Source organism: Gambusia affinis, linkage group LG02, assembly GCF_019740435.1.
Source record: "Gambusia affinis linkage group LG02, SWU_Gaff_1.0, whole genome shotgun sequence".
NCBI lineage: Eukaryota > Metazoa > Chordata > Actinopteri > Cyprinodontiformes > Poeciliidae > Gambusia > Gambusia affinis.
The window spans coordinates 17,460,431-17,473,457 of record NC_057869.1 but is presented as its reverse complement, the minus strand read 5'-3'; the positions used below and the strand labels follow the sequence as shown (position 1 = coordinate 17,473,457).

The window sequence follows — 13,027 nt, the reverse complement described above, 5'->3', positions numbered from 1 at the left end:
TTTATTACCTATAAGCCACAATCATCAAACTTATAAGTCACAAAGTTTTGGAATGTGTCATTCTACGTGTGATGATTCTGTATATGAGTTTCACTTTCTGAGGTGACTGGCTAGAATTATTAGAGTTTTACGCAATATTCAAATTTTTTTTAGATGTACCGGGAAGATTAATTTTCCCAAGGATTTTCAGATGGTAATATAATCCCATAACGCTGGGTCTCTTTTGCAGGTGAGAGTGTAGGAAGAAGAGGAGAGGTAGTAGAAAAGTGCAGAAGGAAGTCAGTGAGTATTGTTGGTGAGTATAATGAATGTTCTTACTTGAAATGGGGGAGAATTCTGGCTCTGGGGAGAACATTTTTGGCTTTGAGCCGCTTGCAGTGAGATGTGGTGCGGAAGGTGGCATGGTTTCTGAACGGCTTTCTTTCTGCAGGGAATCCCCACGATCAAATGCTGGAGGTAAGATGGCTGGAGAGGTGGAGCTGCAAAGGACAACCAAGTGAGTTTCCAGTTGAGTCCTTTCTTGTTGCTTGAGGAATCTGATATCTAATGTTGACAGCGAACATGGAGCAATCAGTCTAAAGACTAGAGAGAAGTCACAGAGTAAGTAACTCGGTGTTCACAAGAAAAATACATGAGAGGAAGCTTGACTTTATCATACTAGGGTTGACATTCAGGTGTTGCGCTAGTGTACGGTACCTCCTTAAATCTTCAGCAGCTTGATGATGTGGCTGCCTCCAGCTTTGTTGACTGCTGCCAGGCTGCAACTGACTTGGCCCCTTCGATGGAGAACTGCAGCCGAGAGGAAGAAATCTAAACACACAAAGAATACACTCAACAATCCAGAATCATGACAAATATTGCTTCCAGTCTAAATGAGCATGTTGGTCAAATTGGAAAAACTACTTTTGCTGGAAAAAGTAATTGCCCCTATATCTAATAACTAATCGTGTTACCCTTAGCAGCAATAACTGACATCAAGAGCTGGCAATGAGCCTTCAGCATCACCACCGGGGAATACCCACTCTCATTTGAAGAAATTGTTAACTTCAGCCATGTGAGAGAGTTAGAGCAATAGCAGCCTGTTTTAAGTCATACTAGACTACCTGAATTGGACCTTGAGTCCAGACTTTGGCTAGGCCACTCCAAAAAGTTTCATTGTCATTCAGAGGTGCCCTTGTTACTGTGCTTTGGATCATTGTTCTGTTGTATAATAAAAGTGTGATTAGGCTTAAGGTTCTGTGCTGATGATTGGACATAATCCTGCAGAATTTTCTGATCAAGAGCAAAATTCCATCCATTACAACAAACTGAGCAGGTCATGAGGACCCACTGTCTGACTGTCGGTATGATGGTCCTAATTTGGAAATACTCCGTTAGTTTTAGGTCAGATGTAACATAAAACGGGACCTCCAAAAGTTTTACTGTTGTCTCACCAGTCTGCAGAATATTTTCTCAATAGTCTAAGGATGACAGACAGACAGACTAAATGGCAACAATAGGAGAGTAGCATAGTAAAAAACACAGCTGGCAAAAAGCTATTCAGACTTGATTTTTTTTTTTTTTTAAACTGAGAAAACATTAAACATGTCTACTTAGAAAGTATAATGTGAACCATCAGGAGAAAAGTGCGAGTCCCACTTGATTTGGTGTATAATATATATATATATATATATATATATATATATATATATATATATATATATATATATATATATATATCTATATATATATATATAACTGCAGAACACTGAGTCATGCAATGGGGAGTAGGGGCTTATTTTTTAATTATTGAAGAATTTGAGGGTGGGACAAGTTTATTTGCGAGTCTTGTGTACTGAGGAAACATTTGTTAGAAATAAGCCTTTGTTGGCATAACTGCTATGCAGTAAATTTAAAAACATCACATAATACTCAGAGATTCGTAGATTAGACAAGCCTGTTTTTGAAATTTCTTATTTCATACAACTATGGAATTCCAGAGAAAGGAAACAAGGCCACGGTGCTGTAATAATAAACATAGCAAAGGGAAAATTTCAAAGTTACCCATGGAAATGATGAACACTGTAAATTACAATAAGTTGAGATCACAAAGTGTTTGTGCTCAATGGACAAATTAATGCTGAATGTCCCTCACATAAATGATACAGAGATTTAGTTGTTAAAACGGAGATACAATATGTATCATGAAAAAAATATAAAATGACTTATTAAACAGAAAATGTTTTCTTAACTGCATCTGAGCACATGTAATTGCTGACATTTAGATAGATAAGACTTCACCTCAACAATTCATGTCTAAGGGATATGCCAGCGTTTTTCAAGTGTGATTTAGTGCACTTGTTATCGTCATTATCCCAATAGTTCATTATCTTTTCACAGATTATCTGCCATGACAAAGAGACAGTTTTAACAAATATGTAAAAGAAATATTGTTTTTAAAGTTACATACTGTAGCTTTAAGCTTTGTATAGAGTTATCCCTTATCTTTTTTTATTTAGACAAAAGACTGCAATTATTTAAACTGAAATTCAGGTTGATCAACAGCCCATTACAGTATCACATCTTGTGAAATACTTTTTGATAAGTGGTCAACATGTCACACGCAACCTGGGCCAAAAACAACAAAGCTGTATTCAGTTGAACTGTTATAATGTGTATTGATTTTTATGCTACAGTACTTTTGCATGAGGTAATTTTTCTATCTAATCTTAAGTGTTGGTGTACATTTTTTTATCTGGCACATGAATGAATCATGTAGCAACTTGTGCAATTAGTGTAAATATTTAGAGAAAATACCCATAGGTTTATGTAAATGACTAATGGATGTGGGTGCTGTTCAGAATGTCTATTTCGAGTGAAATGATGATTGCATACAAGTGCCAGAGACCCCCACTCCAATCTATCCATAATGTTTAGAGTCAAAACAACATAAATATAAGGTACTTGGGTAAATTAGAACAGCATGCTATAATTTAAAACATGCCGTTGTGTATAATTAACATGCTGACATCGAATAAGAAACTGGGATGTCTACGTTTTTTGTGACACATCAAAACAGGTGATATTTAAAATAAATGACTTGTGGGTTGATAAGAATATGATGCCCCCAAACAAATCTTTAAGCCAGAAATGCCACTTTCTAAATCTTTTTTGTCTATTTAAAGTCTGGCCTCGCTTGTTTTATTGGTTGTCTCTGTACTCAACAGAGCACTGTCTTTCTGTACTCTGTTTAATTCTACATCCTCATTAATTGCACATATATTTTATTTGCAGGTTGAAAAAAATATTGTTTCATTGTTTTAAACACCTACGATATAAAAGAAATGATTAAGATAATGCTTACTTTAAATGAGTTTGTGTCCCATGATTAAAGCATGGATACTTTAATAAATGTTTTGGTGGTAATACTAAATTTTGGTGTAAAAGTAATCTCTATTGAAGGCATGTGAGGCACTTTATCTCTTAGTCTGTCAAATGCTTTACTTTTTATTTTTAAATGTTCACACCACAAAAAATGTGAACAAGGTTGACACTAAGAAGTTGACACTTAGGTTGATTTAATTGTATTTCAGGCGTGACAGTACCACAATTTTTATTAGAAAATAAACAATTGCAAACCAAAATTGTTTGGGGTGCAGACATTGTACTTACTTGAAACTACTGACGTGCAAAATATCATAGCAAAACCCAATATATATCTAAGAACTAAATGAAAAAAAAAATGAGAACACAATAAAAAAAAAAGATATTCAACACCAATTTATTCCCTTTTTTCTAAGCACACTTAGCTAAGAGTGAAATTGAAGACAGTGAAATTACCCATAGTATCTGGATGTCAATCCGCTGCGTAAACCCGTCTTTTATACTTTAGGGTGTGTGGAACAAATATATTTATGGATTCAATTTTTCTTTTTTTTTCCACGTTTTCTACATCATGCTTGTCCAGACAAATACCAGAACACAAGGGGAGGGAAGGTCAGTGTTCAGTGTAAATGCATTTAACTCCTTGGACAAACCTCTGCTGCATCCCTTTAACTATAGCCTCAAAGTCATTTTGGACAGAACTGACAGACTAATCTTTCCCCTCCCAGGCACTCAGTGAAATGATGCCTCCTCCTAAGGCTTCAGATCCCAAGCTCTCTGTTCTAACATCGCTCCTCTCATACAACCAGAAAGACAAACTCGCTGTGGCACATTGGCACAATGCCTGTGTTTTAGGATCAAATGCTGAGCCTGAAATAACACCTCATCTGCAACCAAAACCCAACCATAAGAACATATAATAGAAAGGAGTGTGTAGTACACACAAACTGCACAACAATGGCTGCCACAGGGCCATTTCAATAATCCCCTGCATGTATGTTTAATAGTGAGGGCCCAACAGGAAATGATCAGCAAATGAAATGAAGCAGCGGGTTATTACGTACCACCGTGGTGTCAGCCCGGGCTTCCTCACCATTAATTTTATCGTAACTCATTTCTGCACCCAGAGTGGAACAAGATTTAATGTTTCCATTCTCCACTCCTGTTCTGCATGACAAATTGTTTTAATAAACATATACTGGGTCATAATAAAGTAATAATAATCCTACCAGTCACCTTATATCACTTCCGTTAAATTTTCCCCTAAGCCAGCACTTGTTACAGTGACAATTACATGGTGGCCAATCCTCCGCAAAGCAAACACAATGGGCAGATTTAATATAGTTTGTAAATATGATTAGTGTGCTGTTGTGTTACTGCACTACACTATTTATATTTCTCTTCAGGTCTTTGTTATACGATCGGCATTAAATAAAGATTTTGCTCTTTTTTTCCCCCTTTCCTGCTCTCTTTCTTGTTTCAAAATGCCTCCCTGCACTCCCCTTCACAACTTAATGAAAAACATTGTTGACCGTTAATATTCCACGGATCAATCACCATTTTTAATTTTGCGGATAAATGCTCTATTGTGAAACCTTCAAAGATCTCTCCCACCTTGTGTGTATGTCCCAGTCTGGCTGCGTGTGTGTGTGTTAATGCAAGCGTGCAGGTTTTGTGTGTCTTCTGCTGATTTCTTACAGAAAGAGAGAGAATGTGTTCACATAATGGCTCACGGTTATTTGAAGGGGCAATTTTATGCTACATTTCAATTATTGCTGAAATGTTTTTTTTTGTTGTTTTTCTCTTTAGCTACTGAAGTCATTCTCAACAGGGAAATAATCACTGGAGAAATACATCCGGATGATTATGCTTGTGTGTTTTAAATACAGCAAGGTTATAGGCTAGCAACCTCGTGAACTTCGATAAGTGATGAAAATAAATTCAGATTATATGAGGCTGACAGACAATTTTGACTGATTTGCCTCCTGAAGGTGGAAAATGCTTTGACTGATATTTTAAGGAGTCCTTGTAGTCACTTTTAAATACCAGCATTATACAAAAAATATTTGGAACCCGTATTCAGTTTGCTTTTTCCAAAAATGCATTGTTAAACTCATGTAAAAGGCATCCCCGATAACTAGAAAATTAAATCTCATATCTGAAAAACAACATGAAAGTATATCTAAAATATTGGAGTCTAGAAAATGTGGGGAAATTTCTACGTCTGCTTTGTCCTTTTTAGCATTACAACAGACAATGTAAGTCAATGGGCCTGAGCAGGGGCAAAACATGTTCATGTCTCAATATAAAAAATTTTTTGACCCTTTGCAATTATGCCACTAAATCGTTCGAGGCCCATGAAGGAAGTGAAGGACGAGAGTTTTCCCTTGTTGTTTTTACCATTGTATTCATGACTCCATGCTCGTTAGAGTCAAGCTAATTTGTCTGTGAAAGCAACACACCTGACACACCTTGTGCTCATATTCGGCGGTATTTACAAAAGTTGGAAATAGTTAGCTTAGAAACCGAGCCATACCTTCTCCCTCCTGATGTGCTGATCAAATGAATGACTTCCTCACAATCACAAAACATGACTTACATTACTATTTCATAAACAGTGTTTCCTTTTACACCGGAGCAGCCTTAAAAACGCACAAAAAACGGGATGCTAACCAGTTTTTTCATACATGTTAGGCTACATGACAGTGCGGCACTGTCTCCATGGTTACCATTGGTTAGACGAGTGCCTTCTCCATAATGCAATATTTCATATCTTTCTAATCATACTTACTTACAAAGTATATAAACGCTAATCTTCTTACCTTGTAAAAAGTGTTTGATGCAAATCCGTGATTACACCGAGGGCTTCCGGTCATTATGGTGATATCTTTCCTCATTAACTTGTCATATACAATAAAATGACAAGTTTGGTTTCCATCCTTGTCTGTACAGCCGACCCCGCAGTGCCCTATGACCATTTTAAAGTGAAGTCAACTAAATAAAAGCGACATTAGATGTATGTTTTTTCACAGGTTTTATGGGAATCCATTGGTTGTTTTGACGTCCGTCGTGGCGTCTAACCTGACGTGCGTGACGTCACGTGCAAAGGGTCAATAGCAGTGGGCAGTAGGAGTATAAAATATTTAAAACTCATTCTCTATATTTAAAAGATAACGAAATCCTATTGTAAAATGTAAGACAGACAAGTTGGATCTGTGTAGGAATATCCTTTATTGCTGCTTCTTTTGCCATTCTTACTATAAAACAATTTTAGTCTTTCCCTAGCACCAGCTAAAACAAAAACAGGAATTAGCACGTCTCATTTAATTCATTTTCATTTTTACAGCACAAATAACCATGATAACCCCATAATTTTGTATTGGGATCTTATATGTCATATAAGATCCCAATACAAAACACCAAAATTTCTAGTTTTAACGTGACAAAAAGTATTAAAAAAAGGCTCAAACAGTACTTATACTTCAGTAAACCGCTATATGTTATGGCTGTCTTTTTTTAGCTAGAGAGTGTAAAAGAAAGTCTTTTCCCAATGAGGGCTTAGTGGGTGCATGAGCTTCGTTTTTGTTAATTACTGCTATGGCAGCACAAGGGATTTGTCACTTCAATGTAAAAATATTTCATTTTGGCAAAGTGGCTTAAAGGACACGTGCTGTCATGTCTCCTGAGAATAGTTAGTGATAATACCTAAAGCCAACATGCGCTGACATGTAACTGTCAAGGACTTCAAAGACCTGAGGAATCCATGTCATCCTTGATGGGGCGAAGGTAGAAGCAATGTGACATATTTATTGAAGTTTGTTAATGGAAGATGTGGGGATTATACCTTTTCTGAACGAGCTGTGGTGGTGCCAGATCAGAAGGTGATTGAAATATTAATTTTCTTAACATAAGCAAAAGAAAAAAACTGTCGTTTCATCAAAGTTCATTCCACTTTTTTGAAATAAAATGTGTTCCGATGGAGACAAGCTTCACTACGTTCCTTTTGGGTCAGAATGTTTTTTTTTTTTTTGTCATATCTTTAAAAAAAAATCTACCCCAAAACTGTCTATATTATGTGCTCTGATATTTTAGAGGTCTCATCTTGTGTGAAGTTGAGAACCAGAGTATACTTTGAGTTGGCTGTATCGTACGTTCTTGCTCGTCAAAGCTGAAAGGAGCTGCGCTAATTGTTGTCAAATGTCAGAGCAGTTTTGTAGGCCACTCTGTGCAGCTCAAGAGAAAGAAAAAGAAACTTTCTTCAAATGTTTGCCAATCATTCAAATAGGAACCTTTTTTGTTGACTTGTTCTGGTAGCCTTTGGTAGCCTCAATTTTTCCCTCTCACATACCCCCAACCCATCCACAAACCGGAGTGACATGAAAGAGCTCTCCTCCATCACATCCATAGCATTGACAGTTGGATGAAATATTTATTTATGAAATCTAAAAACATGTATTCACCCTTGACACTAGATTCTGGGAAAATTGACTTCAGAAGCACCTCACCACCACCAAAGCCTGGCCCTCCAGTGAGTCAATTATGATGGCTTAAAGGAATGTCTGACTCTCTTCAAGTGTCTACTTGGCCCTAATTTTTTATCTCAGACTCTTTTCATCTGATTCTTTACTGGTAACATGAAAACAGTTCAGAGCTGCTCTGTCTAACCTGCACATGAAAATGAAGTCAAGATTGACATTTGAGTATATTTCATCATCAGGGCTGTACCTCACATTTCTAATCTTGGGGTGTATTATTTTTGAATCATCACTGTTGATAAGGACGTGATAGCTCCAGGTCTTATAAAACATTACTTAAACAAGGGTTTGATGTGATAATGTTTCAGCTGCTTTGTGCTCCCATTGTGTTTTGTATTTTTTTTCCCAATCCTCTTGACTTTCAAAGAGTTGTGCAACCTTGACAAATAGATTCCTATTTAAGTAATTGATTTCCATGCTAGCTGGCCAGTGCTACACTGGTGTGCCATTTCATTTTTACTTTAAAGTTTTGAGGAAAGGAAAAAAAAAGGGTGACTTGTGAAAAGTGTGATTACCATCTGAAGTCATTTTTCACTGGTTGTCTAGTAGTATAAGGTAAAAGTATAAAAGCAGAGGAGAGCCACATGTCAGTGAGACAATATGTGAGTTCACATTGTAGGATATTGGTTTCCTGGCAAAAACCCCCCCCAAACAAACAAACACAGGGTTTGACAAATTTCTGCCTGTGTTTTTTCCTCTTCATTTTACTTATTTTGTACAGGAATCCTTTTGCTCCACTGCTTTGGTAATATTTATTCACATAGATCCTTCAAGGAAAAGCCAATGTGGAGCACTGGAGATAAATTAGCTTTGTCTGTCTGGCACTTGTTAGCAAAGGTTTGACTAGATGTAAAATCATGCCCACTTATATTGCTCTCAATGTGGAAAAGTAGCATTCATTTTCAGGTCAGCTGACTCAGCTGTAAATTTTTATTGGCTGTTATGACTGATGTTGGAAATGATGCATCTAATATAATAACACCATTGTGTTTGTTAACTTGTTTTTCTTTATTGTGCTACTTACTATATTGACATTTCTAAGGCTTTTTGACATCAGAGATTACATATTATTGACAAAGAAACTTAGCTTCTCACTGCATGAACATGTAATTGTTTTTCTTTATATATAATCTTTCTAGTAGAACACTTTGTGAATGCTGAAGATTTATCTTCAAGTTTTTCATGTGATAGGTGTGATCCTCTAGGATAAGTCCTGGGCCCACTTTATTTAATTTTGCACATAAACCTTTGTTTATTTTTTATATAATCATCTTAATAAAATTATCAAGCACTGCATATTCACTGATGAATCTATGATGTCTATTGTTGGATCCACACATTGTCAGCTATTATTTCACCTTCAAACAGTTTCCCCCCCCGCCAACAAATTTGGCCCGATTTTAAATGAGTTTATCAAAATCTATCTAATGTTCTATTTTATGTGAAATATTACAAGTATCACTATCCTTAATGCTTTGGAGATAAAGTTAACTTTAGAATACAAATGTTTCAAAATATTAATTGACTATTTTTATTCTATGCAAACGAATGACAGCTTGACAGTGTTCATTTACACATTCTTCAGCAGAACATAATAAGAGAAGTAATTACCTGATATCTGAGCAAGTGCATTATTTAGTAGCGGATAAGAAATGAACAAAAACAGACGAAAAGTTAAGAGTCCCTTTTATCATCCAGTATGAGATTTTCTGGCATTTACCAGTTCACGCAGGCATTTAGTCTGCAAACAGATTTCTGCTGAGACCCCTACTGGATGCGTTCAGATCAGCAAATTTGCTTACAACAGACATCAAGGTCAAGAGAGAGTGGAGCGCTCTCAGAGGTGTAAGTTAAACTTTAGAAACTGTTACATAGAACCAATTTTGCTCTTGATTTTAAGCTAATTTAATTATTTATCTGTTAGGATGCTAAACATAAATCCTAAAACAGTTTAGACCCTCAAACTGCCTTCTACTCTTATAACGATGACGCCACGGTAATCAAAAATGGTGAAGTCAGCTGCCAGTTTCCCAGCGGTGGCAGGAAGTAAAAGGACTTTTCTATGAAAGTCGGAATGCCTTGTGACACTGAGATCCTCTGCATGAAATTACCTAGTTCTTTCATTAGAGTCAGAATAAACTCAACACTTCCCATTTAATCTACCAGACTTTAAACTCAGCATCTTGACATTCATGAAAAGAAGTAGAGGAGAGAGGCTTTAGAGACCTCCCTGAAGGGCAGGCATAAAGAGAGGCAACCAGAGATGGTAATGTAGCTCTGCGTGTGTGTGTGTGAGAGTGGTGGTGGGTGGGGGTGGAGGTACTTGAGGCAGTTGAGAACTCATTTCAGACCCAATCCTAACCCTCTCAGTCATCTCTCCTTACAACTCAATACTAAGGACCTGTGTGTCTCTCTGTCTGACACTCTGTGTAACTCTTCATTATCCTCCAGCCAAATTCAAAACAGCCCCCTCCCTCACCTCGCAGTGGTGCTGCAGTGAGGGCCCTCTTTGTCAGCACGGAGTCAAACAAGCCCCCTCCTCTTCCTGCTTTCCAACATGGCTGGGATGTTTTCCTGTTAGTTTAAGTCTCATCTCAACTAATTAATATTTTTGCTTATAGCGGCTGCAGTTCCCACGAGAGGCTCCTTAATTAATCATTTATAAATCTACACAGCCTCCTAGTTTATTAGTCTCTGCCTTTGGCATTGGTTGACTGCATGGGGAAACCGCAAATGATTAGTTACAGGAATGAAAGCTTTCCCCCCTCCTGCTCTTCTCTCCCTCCCCTGTTTGCAACTGATTAGGGCCTCACGCAGAGGTTTTTCCATAGCCCAGCTCTGTACTTTAATTCATTCGGAGCACCTGACACATTACTCACTCTCCCACCTCTCTGATCCTCTGCCTATTGTTTGAAGCAGTGTTTTTTCCTCAGCTCATGCTTTGCGGTATGACAATCAGTTAAGGTTCCCTCACAGCCCAGTCAAAACACAAGACCAAACATGGAAAAAGAGACTTATCGTGCTGGACAAGAACAACTAGAGCTCGGGGTAAGCTTGGACAGGGCCGCTACTCAGACTGCAAGATTCTTGCAGGATCCAGTGTGGACAATGTGAAAGAAAGAGAATTCATTCACAATTAAATTCCTGAGGCTGAGGCCTTCGAGCTGTGTCACACCGCAGAGGCTGTCAGGTATTTATTGGAAAAGAGGCCATATTTCAATCAGTTTAACAGAAAAATAATTAATTGAATCAACTGGAAGCAGCGTGGGAGGTTTTCATAATGTCTTTGCACTCTCAGGGAAGAACACCTCATGCAACAGGGCTCCTTCATCCAATTAGACCTCTGCTGACTGGCTCACACCAGACGCTTTATGCTCAGCGTTCCACCTTATCGCCACCTTTTTATCCCTTTTATCATCAAAGAAACTCCACTTTTCTTTGGCATATAGGTAAATCCAGCAAAACCCTCCCAGAGAGATAGACTAATTATGTTGTAAGAGTCACACTGTGCAGCTTTGGATAGCTTGCTGAAAATCTATCAGCAGTGGTTGATTACAATTTTAAAATGAGGTGGCTCGAGTTGTTTTGTGTTAGAAAATGTTGCTAAAGAAACAATAGAAATTATTTCTTTTATGCTAGCATAAATCTGAAAATTGATGTGTCCCAAAAAGTCTTCAACATTGTGTTCAAATGCAGAATATTTAACTGAACTTTAGCACGGACACCATGAGGTTATTTTTTTAATAAGCAAGCAGCCCTCTTCTCTAACAGATAACACAGACAGGAAAAAAAAAAAAAAAAAAATCATAATTTTCAAGAGTGCAGGAGCGAGACGGGAAGGTGGGCTCCACAAGCAAGATAATTACATCCACATTCATATACAAAATGATGGCAAATGTGTGTCCTTTTTCTATGAGGACCAATTACTTTTATTGAAATGTGTTAGATTTTCTTTTTTTTTTTTTTTTTTTTTTGAGTAGAGATGGGATTATTACCAGTGCTTTCAAGAATAACACGATCAAAGGAAATCACTGCAGACAAAACCTCTTTACTCCTTCTGCTACCTTTGTTCTAGTAAGAATATATTAGATGTGTTTAGCTTCATTCTAGCATGTAGACTCATTAAACAGCAGTATTTGAAAACAAATATGTGAAAATTTCTCAAATTATTTCCACGGTCTATAGTTCATTGCAGTAAAAACATATTTTTTAGAATTGCAAAGATTTCAAGGATTTCACATCATATTGGTAATCTCTTCAAACAATGGTGTATAAATAAACTCACTATAATTTGTCAATTTGTAACTGCTTAAGGTTAAAACAATGCCATGTAGAGAACAAATATCAAGCCTTAGGTGTGAATAAAAGCCAAAAAAAAACAAAAAAAAAAACAGCTTTATTATTCAGTCCTAACTAGTGTTTAGCATTTTGTAAAGTTAAAATGAATTCTCTTCTGAAAGTCATAGTTCTGGAAAAGGGAGAAGAATTTCAGGTGTTTGGATTCAGAACTGATCTGGTTACATTAACACAGGGAATGCCTTGCCTACCTCAGAAATATAACGGCAAACTTTATCCTGCAAGTAAAGTAAATTTGACTTGATGTTTATGGTGTTGAGACTTATTTATATATTCTGTGATATGTTCTGATATTTTGCATGAAAATGTCAGGGCCCAATCCATGCTTGTGTTTGAGAACTCGCCTAATGTCTTCAGTGGTGTTAAAGACAGAGACTTCTCTTACCACAAGTCTAAAATTTCATTTAACACATTTGTGCCACTTTATTATCACTTTAGAGCATGACAATGTGCTTAAAAAACAGATAATCAGTGAACGGTGCCTGGAATGTTGAACAAAACTTTTTTCTGATCAAACTTTTTTTCATGCCAGTGTTTTTGTCACAATTGTGACTAAACCCAATCCATTGCATCGATTTTCAGGTGTCTTGCCTAGTTCTTCCTGCAGAAATTCAGCCTATCATTGAAGAGAGCCTCCTTTGCTGCTCTTTTGGTCACAAGGCAGAGTGTAGATGCACTTAAACCAATCTAATGCTAAAGCAGACCAAGCTTCTCCAAGGTACTGACACAAATCTGTAGCCCACTGCTCAGGAAGAGGTTTTTCTGCTTCTCAC

At 37.1% G+C, this 13,027-nt stretch overlaps 1 long non-coding RNA gene across 1 annotated transcript; it reads left to right on the top strand.

The window, feature by feature from the left end:
* Positions 1-229: 229 nt before the first annotated feature.
* On the top strand, positions 230-808 carry LOC122821691. Its single transcript, XR_006369051.1, has 3 exons — positions 230-295; positions 431-600; positions 713-808. It is a non-coding gene; the product is annotated as an uncharacterized LOC122821691 (long non-coding RNA).
* The last annotated feature ends 12,219 nt before the right edge of the window (positions 809-13,027 follow it).